The following is a 23,098-nucleotide window of genomic DNA, read 5'->3' on the forward strand; positions in this document are numbered from 1 at the left end:
TCCGTAGTATGCTTTAGGCACGCGATTAAAATTATTACAACTACGGGTACGGTTCTCGTGACGTGATTGTGATAACTAGTTTTAAATTAGATTAAAAATAGAAGCGCTTTTAGTTTGCCTTTAACATATATAATCCTTTTTTAATAATTTGAGGTGTGACATGCTTTAAACTTATAATACATGACCCTCACAAAATTAGATCAAGAGCTAATCCTTTTAGAAAATAACTTAAGGTGCGCCATACACAAATAAAAATCCTATAATCTATGGCCCTCACATAAATACAAAAATTAGTATGGAAGATGCCTTGAACTTTCGCAGTTTGCTTCAGGCGCATTAATTAAATAATTGTCATAGCTACGAGTACGGTTCTCGTGACGTAGTCATGACGCTTAATTACTTAAATCTGGGGGGTACATTTATGTGACCCGGCCACAATTTAGTCTTTAAAAATTAAACATGTTGTAGATCGTGGGAACGATTCCCGTGACATGATTTGCAATATGTAACAATAATTAATTTAAGAGTGGTTATAAAATTTAAAATTGCACAATAGGTTTAAAATATGTAGTAAATCAGATAATAGGCCAATTATTAATAGTTTAACCGACCGTGTTAGAACCACGAAATCCGGGAATGCCTAACACTTTCTCCCGGATTAACAGAATTCCTTACTTAGAATTTCTGGTTCGCAGGCTTTTAAAATAAAGTCAAAATTTCCTCGATTTGGGATTTTAAAAATAAACCGTTGACTTGGGACACCCAAAAAATTATTCCAAGTGGTGACTCTGATTAAATAAAATAATCCCATTTTGAATAATGTCACTTTAATTAGAAAAACTCCCTTATATACCCATCCCTCGGGTGGTAAAAAGGAGGTATGACAACTGGTAGCTGTTTTTATAAGCAAACTCTATGAGCGGTAGAAACTGATCCCATGACCCTTCGAAATCAATGACACAAGCACACAACATATCCTTCTAATATCTAAATAATGCGCTCGGACTGCCCGTCCGTCTGAGGGTGAAAACCTGTGCTCAATTCAACCTGAGTACCCAACTTTCGCTGCACATACCTCCAAAACTGCGAAGTAAACTGAGTGCCCCTATCTGAAATGATGGAAACTGGGACACCATGCAAACGAATAATCTCCCAGATATAGATCTCTGTCAACTGCTCTGAAGAATGGATAGTACACACAGGAATGAAGTGCGCAGACTTGGTCAGCCGATCCACAATCACCCAAATAGCATCGAACTTCCTTAAAGTCCGTGGGAGCCTAACTACAAAGTCCATGGTGATCTGCTCCCACTTCCACTCTGGAATATCCATCTGCTGAAGAAAGCCGCCCGGTCTCTAATGCTCATATTTCACCTACTGACAATTGAGACACCGAGCTACAAATCCCACAATGTCTTTCTTCATTCTCCTCAACCAATAATGCTGCCTCAGATCCTGAAACATACTCGCGAAACCCGGATGAATGGAATACCGCGAGCTATGGGCCTCCTCCAGAATCAACTCCTGAAGCCCATCCACATTGGGCACACATATCCGACCCTGTATCCTCAACACCCCATCATCACCAATAGTCACATCTCTGGCATCATCATGCTGAACTCTGTCCTTACGGACATGCAAATGAGGATCATCATACTAGTGCTCTCTGATGCGATCATATAAGGAAGACCGAGAAACCACACAAGCCAATACCCGGCTGGGCTCCAAAATATCTAACCTCACGAACCAATTGGCCAAGGCCTGAACATCAACTGTAAGAGGTCTCTCCCCAACTGGAATATATGCCAAACTCCCTATACTCACTGCCTTTCGGCTTAAAGCATCGGCCACCACATTGGCCTTCCCCGGATGGTACAAGATAGTAATATCATAATCTTTTAGTAACTCCAACCACCTCCGCTGCCTCAAATTGAGATCCTTCTACTTGAACAAGTGTTAGAGGCTACGATGATCAGTAAACACCTCACAAGACACACCATACAAGTAATGCCTCCAAATCTTCAACGCGTGAACAATGGCAGCCAACTCCAAATCATGAACAGGGTAGTTCTTTTCATGGGGCTTCAACTGACGAGAAGCATAAGCAATAACTCTACCCTCCTCCATCAAAACACACCCAATACCAACCTTCGAAGCATCACAATACACAGTTTATGAACCTGAAGCTGATGGCAAAACTAACACTGGAGCTGCAGTCAAGGCTGTCTTGAGCTTCCGAAAGCTCTCATCACACTCATCCGACCATACAAATGATGCACCCTTTTAAGTCAACTTGGTCAAGGGCGATGCGATAGATGAGAATCCTTGAATAAACCGGTGATAATAGCCCGCCAAACCAAGAAAACTACGAATATCTGTGGCTAAGGACAGTCTGGGCCAACTGTGAACCGCCTCTATCTTTTTCGGATCAACATGAATACCTTCGTTGGACACCACGTGTCCTAAGAAAGCCACTGAATTGAGCCAAAACTCACACTTGGAGAACTTCGCATAAAGTTTCTCCTCCTTCAATCTCTGCAACACAACTCTCAAATGCTTCGTGTGCTCCTCCTGACTATACGAGTATACCATAATATCATTAATGAAGATTATGACGAACGAGTCGAGATAAGGCCGGAACACACTGTTCATCAAATGCATGAACGCTGCTGGGGCATTGGTCAGCCCAAAAGATATCACCAAGAACTCATAACGACCATATCGGGTCCTGAAAGCTGTTTTAAGAATATCCGAACCCCTGATCTTCAACTGGTGATAACCCAAATGGAGATCAATCTTAGAGAACACTCTCGCTCCCTAAAGCTGGTCGAACAAATCATCAATACGAGGCAAAGGATACTTGTTCTTAAACTGTTACTTTGTATAACTGCCTATAATCAATGCACATCCTCATAGTTCCATCCTTCTTCTTCACAAATAGAACCGACGCACCCCAAGATGACACACTAGGCCGAATGAACCCCTTATCAAGGAGTTCCTAAAGTTGCTCCTTTAACCTCTTCAACTTTGCTGGTGCCATACGATACGTTGGAATAGAAATGGGCTGAGTGCTCGACACCAGATCAATACCAAAATCAATATCCCTGTCCGGCGGCATGCCTGGCAGGTCTGCAGGAAACACATGAGGAAAATCCCTCACAACTGGAACAAAATCAATACTGGGAGTCTCTACACCGACATCCCTTACAAAGGCTAGATACGAAAGACAACCCTTCTCAACCTTACGCTGGGCCTTCAAGAATGAGATTACCCTTCTGGAAACATAATCGGTCAAACCTCGCCACTCAATCCGTGGCACACCCGGTATAGCCAATGTTATTGTCTTAGCATGACATTCCAAAATAGCACGACACGGAGATAGCCAATCCATGCAAAAAATAACATCGAAATCCACCATACATAATAACAAAAGATTCACTCAGGTCTCTAGACCCCCAATAGTCACCACACATGACCGGTACACACGGTTTACAATAACAGTATCGCCCACCGGAGTAGATACATGAACCGATGAAATAAGAGACTCACGTGGCGTATCCAAATAACGAGCAAAGTATGATGACACATAAGAAAAGGTGAAACCGGGATCAAATAATACAGAAGCATCTCTGTGGAAGACTAAGACAATACCTGTAATAACAGCATCGAAAGCAATAGCATCGGGTCTAGCTGGAAGTGCATAGAAACGGGCCCAACTGCCACCTGATCGACCTCCCCCTCTAGGGCGACCCCTAGCTGACTGACCTCCACCCCTAGATGGGTAGGTGGGTGGTGGTGAAGTAACTGGCGTTGAAGCCGATGGCTGACTCCTCTGCTGAGATGAACCCGTAAGATGACGAGGACACTGCCTCCACATATGACCCATCTCTCCACACTCATAACAACTCCCAGGTGCTAGAGACGGGGACTGAAGGGAACCCCTAGTACCAGAATGACTAGCAGATGCACCTGGCATAGAAAAGCCCTGAACTGATGGAGCACGGGACAAACTCTAAGCTGGAAGGGCATTGAGTGATGACTAGCCTTGATGAGAACTATGAGAACCATGACCCGATGACGCCCCATGATAACCTGGGCGAGCTGGCTAGCATGCCTGAATGGACGACCTCTGCCGTGCTGAAACTGGCCTCTCGAAGAAGAACCACCATAACTACCAGATCCTCGAGGCCTCTTTGCTCCCTCTCATTTCGCTCCTGGTGATGAACTAACTCAATCTCACGAGCAATGTCAACAACCTCCTCAAAAGTAGCACCAGACACCCTCTCCCTGGTCATGAGAATACAAAGCTGATAAGTGAGGCCATCCACAAACCTCCTAATCCTCTCTCTATTTGTCGGAACCAACCAAATAGCATGACGAGCTAACTCGGAGAACCTCATCTCATACTGCGTCACAGTCATCTCTCCCTAACACAACCACTCAAACTGCCTGCGCAGTTTCTCTCTGCGAGACTGCGGCACATACTTCTCCAGAAAGAGAACGAAGAACTACTGCCAGGTAACGGGTGCTGTACCAACAGACCTACACCTCTAATAAGCCTCCCACCAAGTGAAGGCAGCTCCAGAAAACTGAAAAGTAGTGAAAGCGACCCCGCTGGTCTCCAACATACTCGCTGTGCGAAGAATCTGCTGACACTTGTCCAAGAAACCTTGGGCATCATCGCCTTCTGCACCACTGAAAGTCGGAAACTGAAGTCTACCAAACCTCTCCAACCTACACTGCTCGTCCTCTGGTATGGCAGGAGCTACATAGTCCTGTGCAGTTGCAACCGGCTGAGTTGGATGTGCCCTCGGCATCTGAAGTCCCTGCACGACCTACTCAGGTGTGCGAGCGGCGGGAGTCTGAGTGCCTCCCCCGGCCTGAGAAGTAGTTGTGGCTGTAGTAACTAAGACCGCCTGAGCTAGGCCAGTGTATACTGATATAATCTGAGCCAAAGCCTCCTGAAGACCCGAAATCACAATGGGCACAATTGGTGCCTGAGCTGGTGCTGCTGGAGCGTCCACAACTGGGACCTGATCCTGAACTTGGGTGGCTAGTGGATTTGCAGGTGCTGCCCTAGCTACTGTGCGGGCCACACCCCCGCCCCTACCGCTACTACAACCGCGTCCTCGGCCACTAGTGGCCACAGCTAGTTGTACTGGTGGTCGTCCATCCTAACCGGTAACACGTGTCCTCACTATCTGTGAGAGAATAGAATAACAGAAGTTTAATACTCTGATCAACAAATTCGCACAACAAGAATTTCAAGAATATGAAATTTTTCCTAAAGGTTCTACAACCTCTCAAGGATAAATATAGACGTCGCCGTACCGATCTGCGAGACTCTACTAAACCTACTCATAACTCGTGAGACTTATGTAACCTAGACTCTAATACCAACTTGTCACGACCCTAAACCCAAACCCGGTCGTGATGGCACCTCTCGTGAAGACAACATCGGTCGACACACTCCCAATTCATTTTAAACAATTAAAGCAGTACAAACTAAGTCTTTAACATAATAATAATCCCAAAATAAGGTGTAACAGTACAAGAGCGGAATAAATATAGCCCGATATCGGGGTGTTACCAATCATGAGCATCTACTATCCGAATAAGAACAGGAAAAGTCTACATAGTCTATTGCATAACTAAAACAGAGTAAATAAGATAAAGGGAGAAGCACTGGGCTGCGGACGCCGAGCAACTACCTAGTAAATCTCCGAATCCGCCCGAGCTGGAAGAAGTCAACACTTGTTAGCGGGACCCGAAGTGCCTGAATCTGCACGCAGGATGCAGGGAGTAAAGTGAGTACTCCAACTCCGTGAGTAATAACAATAAATGAAGACTGAGCAATAAGAAATCACGTAAAAACACATCAATAGGCTATAAAGAAGCCTGATAACGCCCAGCTATGCCTTTCAAAGGACAAAGCGGTCGCTGCAAATATAATCCAGTTTTAAGTCCGGAATCGAATCCTCAGGGAACTAACCTATCTATTACACTCTTTGGTAAAGTTATTATCAACTTAATCAATCTCTAGATGCAAGATTTTTGATCAATAAAGATTGGGTTTTTTTTGTTTAACTACTTCAACTACAATTAAAAACAACAGTAAGCTAAAACAAAGAGAATTAAATGGTAAAGAGGTCTAGGGCAGTGATTTTTCCAATTGCTAGTTTAGGTCTTGACTCTTCCGCTATAATCTCGCCGTAATACTCTATGAGGATTAAGAGTTATGGGCTATCGTAATTATCTCTCGATCAACTACAATAATCTACTAGAGCATTCTCTCGAACTACTCTAGCTGACAATGGGTATGCAACTCTAAATTATCCCACCAAAGTTTTGTTATCTCTAAACCCACTTTTAAGTTCAAGTAATGAATCTCTTCAATTACCCAAAAGTGGTGTTGTTCAACAGCTGTCTAACCTAATATTCTTTTTCAAGCAATATAAGGTAATTAGACACGATTAATCAAGGGCCCATTCAATTAATCACCATACAAAACGTAGTTGAACAATTATATCATAAATCCGGTTCGATTATAACAACTTGAGTCAAAACTTCAACCAAAAATTGGTTCCATCAACCCTAGATAAGTGTTTAGCTACTCATAACAAATTAAGAAATAACTACTAAATTGTTCATAATGTAAAATTGCAAGAATTAAAAGGAGATAGAAAAACTCTAATGTTTGGTTGATCTTCTCACACTTGTTCTTCCTCCAAAAATAGTCTAAAATTAGCTTGTTCCCCCAGTTGGGCGAGTTTCTAAAGCTTATAAGGGTTTTACAAAAGTTTCCTCGAAATTACACTTTGGTCCTCAAACTTCCAGCAGCGTGAACAGTGCACCGCGGTCGCGGCCAACCGTGGTCGACCGCGGTGAACGCCAACCTTTCTACTTCACTTCATTAATATGTCGTTGTTCACCGCGGTCGCGGTGGCCTTCTTGCCCAGGACATTTATGCTTCTTTGTGTTTGGGTACTTCTTGAGTGGCTGTTTTTCTTCACATTATCGCCTCCAAAACAATCCATGTTGCTTCCTCTCCTATAATATTCCCTGCTAAACAAAAGAACACTATTGAGAGTATTTTGGTGGCAAATTATCTATAAAACAACAACAAAGTATGGTCATATTAAGGTTTAAATATCGACTATATAGCCTACTATCAAAGCCGTATAAAACCAGTAAAAGCAATCAACCGGTAAAAACATGTAAAAATACTTAGTTCAGAAGAAGCTTATTTAAATCACCTTTTTGACAGTTAAACAATTAAATGAAAAGCTGGTGGAACAGATAAACACATAAAAATCTGCCCCTCGGGCACAATGTTAATAGAATCCGCCCCTCGGGCACAATGTCAACAGAATCCGCCCCTCGGGCAATATTTTCAAGAGTCAAGACTTACCTTTCCCTTGTGAATCACATGCCCTCACACCACATACGAGAGTAGTTCCACATATAACGATAATTAGAACAAGTAGGAACTAAGATAGACAAAATTCGCTCACTCTCAGAAAGAACGTTCACATACCACAAAGATGCACTATAGGCTTGCCCGTAGTGTAATACTTTACTTATTAAGCCCATTCAGTCTAAGATTAATAGGACTTTACTTGGTTGTAATGTAGGCTAAGGGACGGGTAGAATATATTTAGATATAGTGACTAACCTCCATAAGAACTTTTAATACAATTACATTAAACTTAAAGATCATAGTTGTGCCAACTAAACACTCCACCTCATTATCAACCATTATCATTGTTTATAACCCATATTTTTTTATGCTTCAATTTCCACACCTTTTCTCTATCTCAATGGTTCCACTCAAAAACCAAACCACCACCCCACACTTTTACTTTTGCATACTTCCATTATCATTCAAGTGCTTATTGGGAGGTAAAAGGGTTCAAACGGCAAGTTATTCAAACAATTGGGTAAGGTTCACAATGTGGTTGCCAAAGAAATAAGCTTATAGACTCAACGGGGTTAACTACGATGTATTGCATTCAAGTGGGTTTACTTTATATATCTGGCTCAACAAAGAAATGCCTATATCACTTCTAAAACTGAAAGAAACTACTATTTCGCTTTGCAAACACACAGGGCAAGTTCTAGGCATCAAATATGAAACATGAAATACAGTAAAACTCACACACACATGGCACGTGACTCACTCCGGATTGGGTTATCAAGATATTATCTTTTGAGTGTTCAAGTTAGATACAAACGTACAATTTTAAGGCACTCTAACAGGATTTAACCAATGAAGCTAGGCGTTACACTCTAGTGTCTATTGTGTTGAGGTGTAAAAAATTAATTTTTCGCTCGTAGCCCATTAATCCTAACCTAAAACTAAAAAGAACAAAAACAAAAACTACCTATACCCAGTTCAAGCTAAACCCATGGAAAAGAACCGTGGCTCAAAGAAAAACCAAGGGGAGTTACTACACTACCTAAAAATAAAATAAAAAAATATTTTTGGTCTTTTCTCTAGACTACTTCCCTCAAGAAAATTGTCTAACGGATCCGTCATCAGGAAGAGTCTCCATATTCCAATTTTTTTTTCCGACTAAGTCCCTCAAGAACCCCGCCGAAAGAGATCCGTCGTCGGGACAAGTCACTTACTATTTTAGCTTTCCTAATGAACTATTACTTTACATCAAAACAATCAAAGCAAGACAAAACAAACAAAATCAAACAGTCAATTATTACAATTACAAACATACAATGAAGTATCCCCACCCCACACTTAAAATGAAGACATGTCCCCATGGCTTAAAATTTAAAGAACAGTGAGGTTAAGGAACTTCCCTGAAGGCTCACTCTTGATCGGAGACAGTGTCTGGGTTCACGTTGCACGCACGTCCCAGCGCTCTCAACCAGCCTAAGAATTTCTTCTCCGATTTCACTTGCCTCTCAGCAACCGCATCAACACGGACACCTAAATCAGTGACTAAGGTATGCAACCCAGCCATATCCTGCTCCAAAGCTGTCATATGGGTGCTCCGATGTGGCTGTGATGGGCCTGCCACATCAACTTTCAGAGGAGGGGGAACCTCAGCTACCTCAGTGTCATCATCATCATCATCAGAGTCATCCATATTCACCACCGGCTCTTGTCTAATTCCAATTTTCTCGCCCGAAACGGGGCTTTTAATGGCAATATCCCATCAACCCGAGGGTCCTCAGGGACTAGAGCAATACGGCATAGCCGAGTGATTAGCGAAGGGAAGTAGTGGCCCTTGGTTAGCTCAGGTGATCGAATGAACATCTCTTCATGAATGAGCCGGGCCACATCAAAATCACTGTGGGACATAAAATAGTGGATTGCGGACGCCCGTGGTAGATTAACATCTGTCGTGTTGCTGGATGGCAACAATCGACTGTTGATAATGGTGAGCCAACACTTGGCCTCCCAGTTCAGACAGTGGGAGTTGAGAGTAATCCTGTGCTTGATCCATAGGTGTTCTCCTTCAGGCATACAGATAGTATCAAGAAGAGTGCCCCATAAGGCCCGTGTTCCACTAAAAGTACGATAAGGATCAAATTCACCCCGAAACACAGGCAGCCTGTATACCCTGTGGATGGCGTCAAAGGATGCATTTACCGGGATATTGCGCACCATCACAACCCCATTCTCATGTTCTGGCAAGTTCGCATAGAACTCCCTTACTAGTTGAACATTAGCCTCCTCCGGTACCTTGAAGAAGATGTCCAGCTGACACCGCCGCAACTCATTAAACATATTGGGGCATTCCACCTCCAAAGCCGTTCGATCTATATGCATCTCAGGTTGTAGCTTCTTGGCTGCTTTCTGGTTGCACCTATTCTCCGCTGCGCTGGAGACAAACCGAGTGCTATCGAACTGAGGTGCACTGGCTTGGCTCCTAGATCGTGAGGAGCTTCCCGGTCCACTGATGGAGGGTCCGGTGTTTCGTCTCTTCCTGGAGGAGCTCATTGTACCTGTCATACAACGAAACACCTATTAGTGAGTGCACAAAATATGTGACTATGTATGGTTACTCAGACTTCACCATAACCATGTCACAATAGCTCTTTATATCTCCATTGGGTCAATTTCCCAAACACCTTGTGAGCAAGGCACTATCCAGACATGTATAACCCTCATGGGTACATCAAAGCTCCTCCCCAATCAAGTATACTACCACACCAACATACCCCACACTTACTTCATTCAATCACCCACCAATAACACCGTTCAAACATGCAATGCACAACCCCTTCACCAATCAAACTCAAAAATGAAATTGAAAAGCAAAAACAAGAAGAAAAAGAGTATACCAAGAAGTACATCCCAACACAACATAAAATTACATAAACTACAACACAATACAACACAATACTAAAGAAAAGAGAAAGAAAATGTGAGGAACATACCGTAGTTGAAGAATGGGGAGAGGAATGGAAGTGGGGGATGTTAGTATGAGAGAAGAAAAAGAAGAAGGAGAGAGTATTGGAGGGGTTAGGGTTTAGGGAGAGAGAGAAATTGGAGGAGGAAAAGAAATAAGAAAAATGGAAAAAAATAAAAAAAAAAAAAAATTACCTGGGACCGACCGCGGCCGCGGTGGGTTTCAAATTCTGAGGCAGAAAGTTTACACTTCACCGCGGTTTACCGCGATCCACCGCGGTCGTGGTGAGATGAAAAATCTGAGGCAGAATGTTTGCCTTCCACCGCGGTCGCGGTGCTGACGCTGATATTATTTTTTAATATATGAAGTTACATGAACACACTAACAACACACTCGTGGGTTGTCTCCCATGCAACGCCTGATTTAACGTCGTGGCACGACGCAAGCATTTAATCATCACTCCTCATCCGCGCACTGGGGCTCTCCCAAAGTGATTACCACTCTATCCTCTTTTTCTTCAGCCATGCCAAGGTAATGTTTCAACCTTTGCCCATTTACTGTGAACTTGTTTGTCCCATCTTCTAATTCAATCTCTACAGCTCCAGTCAGGAACAATTGCACCACTCTGAAGGGTCCTGACCATCGGGACTTTAACTTACCTGGGAACAATCTCAATCTCGAGTTGTATAACAACACTAGATCTCCGGGTTTGAAGTTTCGATCCAAGATGTGCTTATCATACATTAATTTCATCCTTTCTTTGTATAATCTAGCACTCTCAAAGGCCTGGAACCTGAATTCCTCTAGCTCATGTAACCAAGTGATTCTGTTAGTACCTGTTGTCTCCATGTCTAAGTTTAACTGCCGCAATACCCAAAGTGCTTTATGCTCTAGCTCAACTGGGAGGTGGCATGCCTTGCCAAATACCAACTTGTACGGTGACATACCAATTGGGGTTTTGAAGGCTGTGCGGTATGCCCACAATGCATCATCCAATTTCTTTGCCCAGTCAGTCCTTGTTGCATTCACTATTTTTGTGAGGACACTTTTAATCTCCCTGTTGGACACTTCAACTAGCCCGCTCGATTGTGGGTGGTACGGGGTGGTCACTTTATGACGAACTCCATATTTTTCCAACAGCCGTGCGAATGCTCTATTGCAGAAATGGGTTCCACCATCACTGAATATAGCTCTTGGGGTACCAAAACGCGTGAAAATGTTCTTATTTAGAAAGCCTAGTACCCCCTTGGCATCATTGGTCGGGAGAGCTACTGCTTCGACCCACTTGGAGACATAGTCAACTGCTACCAATATGTACTTGTTACCATACGAGCTGACGAATGGCCCCATGAAGTCAATCCCCCACATGTCAAAAATCTCCACCTCTTGAAATGTGGTCACTGGCATCTCGTGTCTACGAGATATGTTGCTAGTTCTTTGGCATTCATCACAGCTTTTAACCCAAGCATGGGCATCCTTGAACAAAGTAGTCCAGTACAAGCCTGACTCCCACACCTTAACTGCTGTCTGAATTCCTCCAAAGTGTCCACCATATGGTGAAGCATGGCAAGCCTGCAAAATAGAATGTTGATCTTTCTCGGGGATACACCGCCGGATCATGTTATCTACACATATTTTAAACAATAGAGGTTCATCCCAATAATAATACTGACAATCACGAAAGAACTTTTTCTTTTGTATTGAGGAGAGTTCATAAGGTACAATACCACTTGCTAAATAATTAGCAATATCAGCATACCAAGGTGCCTCCTCCATTGTCATTGCCAGTAACTGTTCATCCGGGAATGTCTCTGTTATATCCTCAACCTCTACCTTCTTTTCAGCTTCTTCCAACCTTGAAAGGTGGTCAGCTACTTGTTTCTCTGTCCCTTTTCGATCACATATTTCCAGATCGAATTCTTGTAACAGAAGAACCCAGCGAATCAAGAGTGGCTTTGACTTCTTCTTTTCTATCAAGTACCTAATTGCTGCATGGTCAGTGTAAACAATAACTTTCGAGCCAATCAAGTATGACCTGAATTTGTCGAATGCAAAAACAACAACCAACATCTCCTTTTCCGTCACAGTGTAATTGAGTTGTGCACCGCTCAGCGTTCTGCTTGCATAATAAATCAGCTGCATCAGTTTACCCTATCGCTGCCCCAAGATTGCTCATATGGCGTAGTCACTTGCGTCACACATGAGCTCAAATGGTTGCTCCCAGTTGGGTGCAACAATGATGGGTGTGGTCACCAATATCTTCTTCAGCTCCTCAAATGCCAACCTGCAATCATTAGAAAACACAAAAGGGTGATACTTTTCAAGGAGTTTGCATAATGGGTTAGCAATTTTGGAGAAATCTTTTAAGAATCGCCTGTAGAACCTGGCGTGGCCAAGGAAACTTCTCACCGCCTTAACTGAAATGGGCAGTGGTAGTTTTAAATCACGTCAACCTAAGCATGGTCGACCTCAATTCCTTTACTGGACACTCGATGTCCCATGACTATCCCTTCCTGTACCATAAAATGGCACTTCTCCCAGTTCAATACTAAATTTGTCTCCACACATCTTTTGAACACTCTTCTTAAGTTGTGAAGACAATCCTCGAATGAATCTCCCACCACGGAGAAATCATCCATAAAGACCTCCATAATATCCTCCACCATGTCTGTGAAAATGGCTAACATGCACCGTTGAAATGTTGTCGGTGCATTGCAAAGCCCAAAAGGCATTCTCCGAAAGGCGAAGATGCCATATGGACAAGTGAAGGATGTTTTCTCTTTATCTTCGGGGGCTATTGATATATGATTGTACCCCGAATATCCATCCAAGAAACAGAAGTGTGAGCGCCCGGCCAGCCTGTCCAACATTTGGTCAATGAAAGGCAAGGGGAAGTGATCCTTCCGGGTGGCTGTGTTCAATTTTCGGTAATCCATGCAAATCCGCCATCCCGTGACTGTACGAGTTGAGATCAACTCATTGTTTTCATTTTGCACAACAATCATTCCCCCCTTTTTCGGCACACATTGGACAGGACTAACCCAATTGCTATTAGAGATGGGGAAGATGATTCCCGCATCTAACCATTTGATCACTTCTTTCTTTACTACCTCTTTCATGTTCGGGTTCAGCCTTCGTTGATGTTCTCTAGAAGGTTTGTGCCCTTCTTCCAAGAGAATCTTATGCATATAGAAGGCTGGGCTGATACCCTTTATGTCTGCCATGGTCCAGCCAATGACAGTCTTGCTTTCCTGCAGTACCTGTAAGAGCTGTTCTACCTACACATCTAACAAACCGGATGATATAATAACAAGCAAAGTAGAATCAGGGCCTAAGAAAATGTACCTGAGGTGAGCTGGGAGCGGCTTCAGCTCCAGCTTGGGTGGTTCCTCTACTGATGGCTTTGCTGGAGGTGTAGCCCTTTTTCTAACTCAAGGGACTCGAACTGAGGTTCCCTTTTCCAGAATCCTTGGCCTTCAAGTGCCATGACCCACTCAGCCAACCCTTCCCCATCTATTTCTTCTAAATTTGTCAGACATGCCTCCAATGGATCTTTAGCAGTCAGGGTCTCATCATCTTCTTGCATGATCACATCCACTGCCTCCACTAGAGAGCAATTAGCATATTTACTGGGTTTCCTCATAGATTGCTGAACATTAAATATGACTTCTTCATCGTTCAGTCTCATTTTTAATTCCCCAGTCTCACAATCGATCAGGGCTCTCCCAGTGGCCAAAAATGGCCTACCTAAAATGATAGGTATCTCTTCATCTACCTGACAATCCAGAATAACAAAGTCTGCAGGGAACACGAACTTCCCCACTTACACCAACACATCATCAAGAATCCCAGTAGGCCTTTTTACCGTGCGGTCAGCCAGTTGCAGCAGCATCGAAGTCGGTCTAGCTTTGCCAATGCCCAGTTTGGTGTATACAGCCAGAGGCATCAAATTTATGCTGGCTCCCAAATCATATAATGCCTTTGCAAAGGCGTAACTCCCAATCGTGCATGGAATAGTGAAGCTACCTGGGTCGGACATCTTTTGAGTCATCGGTCTGGTCACTACTGCGCTGCAGGTCTGCGTTAGAGTCACTGTGGATAAGTCCTGAAAATCAAACTTCCGTGACATTAGGTCTTTCATCATCTTCGCATAACCTGGAATCTCCCTCAAGGCATCCATCAAAGGAATATTCAGCTGAATTTGATGCAGCATCTCCATGAATTTCTTGTATTGATCTTCCTTCTTTTGTTTTACCAGTCTCTGAGGGAATGGTGTAGGTATCACCCTTTGTTCACTGCTTGCTGGCTTCTCTCTGTTGGGGTTCTGTGGCACAAGAGGCACCACCTGTTCTGCAGCTTGTTCATTTACCTTAGCCTTACCCTTTTCATCTTGACCCTATTCAACTACCACTTCAGTCAGATTTGTTGGTTCATCTACCTCTAGTGGAATTGGAGTGGCTGGCGTAGTCTCTTTGCTGGCTTGTGCAACCTCCTGCTCTTTGTCTAAATCTCTCCCATTCAGAAGACTTACTGCTATCAATTGATTCGGGTTTTGCTCCTTAGGGTTAATATTTGTATCCGCTGGCAATGTTCTCTGGGGGCGATTGTTTAAAGCCATAGACAACTGCCCCAACTGATTTTCAATGTTCTTTATAGCTGAGTCATGTACTACCAACTTCTCTTGCATCTTACCATTTGTCCCAACGAGTTGCTGGAGCATCCCCTTAATCTCTACCATGTTGTTATCTTGCTACTGATGAGGTAGCTGATATGTCAACTGTTTCTGGTTCTGCTGTGGGTAGCCCTGTTGTCTCTAGTGGTATGGCACCATTTGACCTTGAGCTTGCATGCCCCCAGGCTGAGGCATGTTGGGTCTGTATTGCTGATTTGGTGCTGGACTCCACTATTGTCCTCCTTGTCTCTGACCCCCAAAGTTGTTAACATAATTTATATCTTCCCTTTCTCCTTGATTTTTACCTTCTCTGCTCCATGAACACACATAAGACTGATTAACACAGGGTGTACACAGTCCTCCATTTGTCGTGTCAAAAATATGCACCTGTTTGGTACCCATCTCATCTATCTTCTTTGTCAAAATACTCATCTAAGTCATGAGTGTGGCCATGTTCTCTGCCTGCGAATTATTTGGGTCGAGAGGCACTGAATGCACTATAGGTGCCAGTGTTGTACCTCTAGTCATCCACCCCGAATTCTGGGACATCTTGTCAAGAAGGACTTTGCACTCGGTGAATGTCTTACTCAAAAATGCACCTCCAGCTGAAGCATCCACATTGGCCTTTAGATTGTCAGATAATCCCATGTAGAATCTCTGGCCAAGCATCTGGTCTGGAATGCCATGGTGAGGACACTTCACCAGCATCCCTTTAAATCTTTCCCAAGTTTCTTGCAAGGTTTCAGTCGGCTGCTGCTTGTACTACAATATTTCATCAATCTGCCTTGTAGTCTTGTTGGGCGGGTAGAACTTATTCAAAAATTGCTTTACTAATTCCTCCCAGGTGACAATGGAATTGATTGGGAGCGAATTCAGCCAAGTCTGAGCTTCCCCAGTCATAGAGAACGGGAACAGTAATAGCTCGATAGCTTCTGGGGTCACATTTGGCTGCCTTTGAGTCACACAAATTGACAGAAAATTTTTCAAATGTTGCTGAGGGTCTTCAATATGTGACCCGAAAAACAATCCTTTATTCTGTAGCAGATGTAGCATGTTGTTGGTGATCTGGAATGTCTCCGCTTGAATTGCGGGCACAACTATGGTAGTTGCCAGGTTGTCAGCTGTGGGTTGAGGTGCCACCACTCTAACGTTTGGGTCAGCTGGCTCATCTCTGATGTTTCTGTTGACGTTCTCTACGTCACCCATGTCAAATTCAAGCTGGTGTGGTTGTTGTGATTGTTGGATCCTCATGTTGGCACGATTCAAAGCCCTGAATATTTTCTCGGGGTCTGAAAGTCCTTCAAACAGATCTCCAGTCCTCGAAGAATTTCTAGGCATACACCTGAATTCCACAAGAGTTCAAACGTTAGAATTTCAATGAAAATTGTTTAACACCTTTGAAAATTGATTTGAACTAATAATTGTTAACACTACTTCTAAGTTGTAATAAATAACACCGTTAGTTCCCCGGCAACGGCGCAAAAATTTGATAACGCCCAACTATGCCTTTCAAAGGACAAAGCGGTCGCTGCAAATATAATCCGGTTTTAAGTCCGGAATCGAATCCTCAGGGAACTAACCTATCTATTACACTCTTCGGTAATGTTATTATCAACTCAATCAATCTCTAGATGCAAGATTTTTGATCAATAAAGATTGTTTTTTTTGGTTTAACTACTTCAACTACTATTAAAAACAACAGTAAGCTAAAACAAAAAGAATTAAATGGTAAAGAGGTCTAGGGCAGTGATTTCACATATTGCTAGTTTAGGTCTTGACTCTTCCGCTATAATCTCGTCGTAATACTCTATGAGGATTAAGAGTTATGGGTTATCGTAATTATCTCTCGATCAACTACAATAATCTATTAGAGCAGTCTCTCGAACTACTCTAGCTGACAATGGGTATGCAATTCTAAATTATCCCACCAAAGTTTTGTTATCTCTAAACCCACTTTTAAGTTCAAGTAATGAATCTCTTCAATTACCCAAAAGTGGTGTTGTTCAACAGTTGTCTAACCTAATATTCTTTTTCAAGCAATATAAGGTAATTAGACACGATTAATCAAGGGCCCATTCAATTAATCACTATACAAAACGTAGTTGAACAATTATATCATAAATCCGGTTCGATTATAACAACTTGAGTCAAAACTTCAACCAAAAATTGGTTCCATCAACCCTAGATAAGTGTTTAGCTACTCATAACAAATTAAGAAATAACTACTAAATTGTTCATAATGTAAAATTGCAAGAATTAAAAGGAGATAGAAAAACTCTAATGTTTGGTTGATCTTCTCACACTTGTTCTTCCTCCAAAAATAGTCTAAAATTAGCTTGTTCCCCCAGTTGAGCGAGTTTCTAAAGCTTATAAGGGTTTTACAAAAGTTTCCTCGAAATTACACTTTGGTCCTCAAACTTCCAGCTGCGTGAACAGTGCACCGCAGTCGCGGCCAACCGCGGTCGACCGCGGTGAACGCCAACCTTTCTGCTTCACTTTATTAATATGCCGTTGTTCACCGCGGTCGCAGTGGCCTTCTTGCCCAGGACATTTATGCTTCTTTGTGTTTGAGTACTTCTTGAGTGGGTGTTTTTCTTCACATTATCGCCTCCAAAACACTCCATGTTGCTTCCTCTCCTATAATATTCCCTGCTAAACAAAAGAACACTATTGAGAGCATTTTGGTGGCAAATTATCTATAAAACAACAACAAAGTATGGTCCTATTAAGGTTTAAATATCAACTATATAGCCTACTATCAAAGCCGTATAAAACTAGTAAAAGCAATCAACCGGTAAAAACATGTAAAAATACTTAGTTCAGAAGAAGCTTCTTTAAACCACCTTTTTGATAGTTAAACAATTAAATGGAAAGCCGGTGGAACAGATAAACACATAAAAATCCGCCCCTCGGGCACAATGTCAACAGAATCCGCCCCTCGGGCAATATCATGGAACAACTCCAGTCCCTCGGGCTATATCTCATATCACAATGTGTACCCGCGCTCACTGGGGGTGTACAGACTCCGGGAAGGGCCTCTTACGGCCCAAGTGCAATATCAAGCCATCTCGTGGCATAATCAATAGGCTCTCGGCATCATATCAACAAGCCACCTCGTGGCGTACAATCTTAGGCCCTCGGCCTCATAATAATAAATCAGTGTATCCTCTTAATACAGGCCCTCGTCCTTACTCAGTCAAAATCTCATAAGCCACTCGGGCAACAGTAAAACATGATCCTCAGCCCAAAATATCATTTAAAATATCATTTAATGTGTTAAAATAGAGTAAACATGGCTGAGTTATGAAAATAGTAGAATATAGCATGGCTGAGTACAAGTATAAAGTCAAAACAGTGAGGAAATATCAGTAAAAATCCCCTAAGGGTCCAAATAGTTGGCATGAGGCCCAAATATGGCATTTCAGCCCAAAACATGATGATAGCAAACAATATTCAGTCAAATACGCAGTAAAACAATCTTTCGGGATGGACTAAGTCACAATCTCCAATGGTGCACGACCCCATGCTTGCCATCTAGTGTGTGTGTCACCTCAATATAGCATAACAATGTATAATCCGGGGTTTCATACCCTCAGGACAACATTTACAATCATTACTCACCTCTATTCGGTCCAAATCTCTAGCTCGCGATGCCTTTGCCTCTCGAATCGACCTCCGGATTCTCTAAATCTAACCAAAATCAGTGCAAAACCATCAAAATATGCTAAGGGAACAAAGCCCACTCGAAAGAAATAATATTACAACACAAATTTCGAAATTGGCCAAACCCGACCCTCGGGCCCACGTCTCAGATTCCGATAAAAATTACATCAATAGACTCCTTATCACTCTCCGAGTTCATTCATATCAAAAGCATCAAAATCCAACCACAAACGACCCCTCAAATCCCAAATTCTAGGTCTCAAATTACAAGCCCTAGTTCTTCAATATTAGGCTTAAATTCCATGATTAATTAGGTAGAATTCACATTAGGATCGAGTATTAAGTCCATAAATCTTACCTCCAAGTGTTCCCCCTTGAATTCCTCTTCAATCCTCTTCAAGAAGCTCCAAAATCACTCAAAAATGGTAGAAGTTAGCCCCAAAATCGTGGACAAATGACTATTTAAACATTCTGCACACGCATTCAAAACCTTCTTTGCGAACGCGGTCAAAGCCTTGCGTTCGCGAAGCACAAACTTAAGTTGACCAAAATTTTCCTCCTTCGCGAACGCGTCTTACCTCTCGTGAACGCGATGCCTCCTGACTCCAACCTTTGCGAACACGACTCCCCTTCTCGCGAACGCGATGCTCAATGGCCCAGCCATTCGCGAATGCGGGACCTCCCTCGCGAACGCGAAGGCCAAACCTTTAGCCTCACCTGCTAACTCTTCGCGAATGCGAGGCTCCACTCGCAAACGCGAAGGCCAATTGTCTGCAACACCCAACAGTAGATTTCTGCAACTTTCCAAAACATGAAATGGTTCGATTGACCACCCGAAACTGCCCCCGGGACCTCAACCACACATGCCAACATAACCCATAACATCCTTCAAACTTGTTCCAATCTTCGGAGTGCTCAAAACAACATCAAAACACCAAATTCGCATCGGATTCAAGCCTAAGAATTTCAAAATCTTATAAATTACGCTTTTGATCAAAAAGTCTACCAAACCATGCCCGAATGACCTGAAATTTTGCACACACATCCCAAATGACACAACAGACCTACTGCAACTTCCGGAATTCCATTCCGACCCATATATCAAAATCTCATTTATCAACCGGAAAACGCCAAAATTCTAATTTCGCCAATTCAAGCCTAAATCTACTCCGGACCTCCAAAACACATTCCGATCACGCTCTTAAGTCCCAAATCACCTCCTGAAACTATCCGAACCATCGAAACTCACATCCGATCCCTTTAACACATAAGTCAACATTCGATTGACTTTTCCAACTTAAGCTTCCTCAAAAGAGACTAAGTGTCTCAAACCTTACCAAAATCTTTCCGAACCCGAGCCAACCAACCCGATCACACATAGAACCGACAAACAAAGCAATAAGAAGCAGAAATGGGGAAAATGAAGCGGTAATTCATGAAATGACCGGCCAGGTCGTTACATTCTTCCACCTGACAGCAACGTGGAAGGATAGGAAGTGAAGATGGATAAGGAATCCTCGAATCAAGCAAATAGAGAATGAATAATGTATATTGAGTCAAGTAGTCAGTGAACAAGACAATATTTGTATATTCTCCTTTGTCAACTCTTTACAAAGTGTTCTTATCAGGAAAAGTGAAATTCCCATTTATTCTCTATCTCTTCCTATTTATAAGGGACATTTCCAAGAAACCCTAAAAGGTACAACATACGGAATATTCAAAGGAATATTCCTTGTATCCATTTCTAAGCTTATCCTACTATTACTTCTTCACTGGAGTTGCTCGTCCTCGACAATAATTTTTCTGAGGACGACTCCCCGCTATTATGCCGTGGTAGACCCCGTTTTCTACCTAATTTATCTGCAGTTATCAGGTTGCCAAATTTTAACCAATACAACCATATTATTGAAACGCGCAGCACATTCCCTGCAGAAGAGGCGTTGAACTCCGTGATTGCTTAATGTCTTTGTCAATGCCTTCCTTGTTATTTAAAAAGAACAGGATGTTGTGATTGTAGTGTCTCAGTCAGTCACATCAAACATTACCACTTCCATGCATTATTAAACGTACACATCACCTTATCGAGATGTTCCCATTGCAAACTTCCCCACACCATTATTCATTTTTGTCTTTAAGTTCAACGAACAGTCCTACTATTTTCACAATATATGCAAGTTGTCTCTTACCCTTATTGACATTATCACCCTCCACAGATTCGGTAATACGTACATATAACTTGTAGTTCAATTTAGATGAAATAATTTGACTTTGTACAAAGTTTAAAGAAAAAAATAAAATTTTTGAAATTTTAAACTTGTGGTCTTAAAAACTTAAGGGGTAAAAGTTTTGTGGGGTCATGATATTTGTGTGGTTATAAAAGTTTCTCATTAAGATAAAATGACGTGTTTAAAATTAAATTATTTTTAAATTTAAAAATATGTCATTTATTTTGGAACAGACTAAAAAGGAAAGTACCTCATCTAATTTGAAACAGAGGGAGTATATAAATATATTTTCTACATGTAAATTTATTCGGTACGATTCGGTATTTTTTCGGCTTAATTTGAGCATGCAGTTGAAATTTTTATAGGTCCGCATATGCAAGTCCCTCTTCCGTGTTGATTCCTTTGCCTCAAATTAAGGAACGAATCCTTCCTTGCCATTCTTTGGGGATATCCATTTATCCATAACTCGAGAATTGGAAGTTGCAACTCAACAAATCTTATTACTTCAGGTCCACTTTAAGTAATTTTTAGTTTTTTTTAATGGTCCATAATATTTGATTTTTCCAAATATCAAGAAAGAATTAACTTTTTTTTTTAAAGTTGTCCTTGGAGTAAAGAGCCTAGGAGTATTTGTTGTATTTTCAATGAACAAATTAAGATTAATATGATCAATTATATTGTTAATTAATGCTAAAATTTGGATTCCTTAATATGTATAAAAACAACCAAAAAATCACTTAAAGTGTATCGGAAGGAGTATACTGTTTTTTTTGTTTTTGTTTTCCCAAGAAAGTCTACTAGAGAGCTGTCATGCTGCTAACAATTAAAAAAAAAGACAAAAAGATTAGGCATTAATTATGTGGTTTTTTTAATGTTTAAGGCACGCACAGAACAAACTTTTTTCATATAGGCAAACACATGCATAAGTAAAAAATGTGCGGCAAATCGACCCATTTTGCCTTCTGACCAAATATGCGCTAGGCTACTCCTTTTTATTAGTTCTTTACAAACCCTAACAAAAAGCAATTCAATATAAAGAGAAGAAAGAAACTTTCCACGACCGATGAGGGACACTTTATTTTTTATAAAACAAAATAATAAAAAAGAAAAAGGGACCACGAAGAAATATCTCACTTTGCATTACCAAGTATAAATAATACTAACAACACCAGAAAACTTAGACAAATTTAAAGTTTATCGTATTAGAGATATGGACTAAAATGCAAATATTAAAACCGAAACACAGGGACGATAAGAAAGGAAATAGTGGCGAAAAAGAGAACACGCTTTTCTAACTATGCACAGAAGTCCTTTGAGGTTGATATATAAATGTTGCATTGATCAAACGTGACATTCCTGGGATCCTATCTGTCTCTCTTTGGAAGGTGGAACTGTCCATGAAAAGACAAAATATCTAGTGGGGTTAAGAGTCGACTTTTTATTCATAGATTGCTATTATTATCTAGAGTTTAATTGTTTTTTTGGCTCTGGTCTTATTTTATCTTATTGTTATTTCTATTTGTTGTCATTACTTTTTTCATTCGTTCTCCTGCCGAGGGTCTGCCGGAAACAGCCTCTCTGCCCTTCTAGGGGTAAGGCCGTGTACATCTTACCCTCAATTGTGAGAAGATAAATATATTGAACCAGTCAAATTAAAATTATGGTTTCACCTTTGGACTTAACTTTCCATGGAAGATAAGGTTTGACGTTTTCAAACTTAAAACACTCATGATTTAATTACACGAGTGGCAGGCAAGAATGTAGTATTACTCCATGTTTAAAACACCAGATTTATACATGAAAGGGCATGTGAGACATATAGATGTTGTCTAAGCAAGCAACTGTGCATTATGTCCCTACGTAATTTAACGTACTTCAAACTTAGAGTGGTGGATATGTTGGAATCCTCCATGTGTTTAAAAGTCTAAGAGCTAATTACTTCAGGCATTCATGTACTATATAAACACAAGGAACCTTTGAGTTCACATAATATAGCAGCAAATTAATACGTACTTGGTGCAATTGAGAGGAAGAATGAGGAAAATCAGATTTGCGAGTAAGTTGAAAAGAATGGTGAAACAGCAGAAAGGGAAGCTCTGGATTATAAGGATTTGCATAACTATGCTATTGTGTCGGGACAACTACTCTTAGCTATAGACTCC

At 41.7% G+C, this 23,098-nt stretch overlaps 1 non-coding gene across 1 annotated transcript; it reads left to right on the forward strand.

Moving 5' to 3' along the window:
* Nucleotides 1-15,727: 15,727 nt before the first annotated feature.
* LOC142163668 (small nucleolar RNA R71) lies at nt 15,728-15,834 on the forward strand. The gene has a single exon (XR_012694613.1). It is a non-coding gene; the product is annotated as a small nucleolar RNA R71 (small nucleolar RNA).
* The last annotated feature ends 7,264 nt before the right edge of the window (nt 15,835-23,098 follow it).

This window comes from Nicotiana tabacum, chromosome 8 (assembly GCF_000715075.1).
Source record: "Nicotiana tabacum cultivar K326 chromosome 8, ASM71507v2, whole genome shotgun sequence".
NCBI lineage: Eukaryota > Viridiplantae > Streptophyta > Magnoliopsida > Solanales > Solanaceae > Nicotiana > Nicotiana tabacum.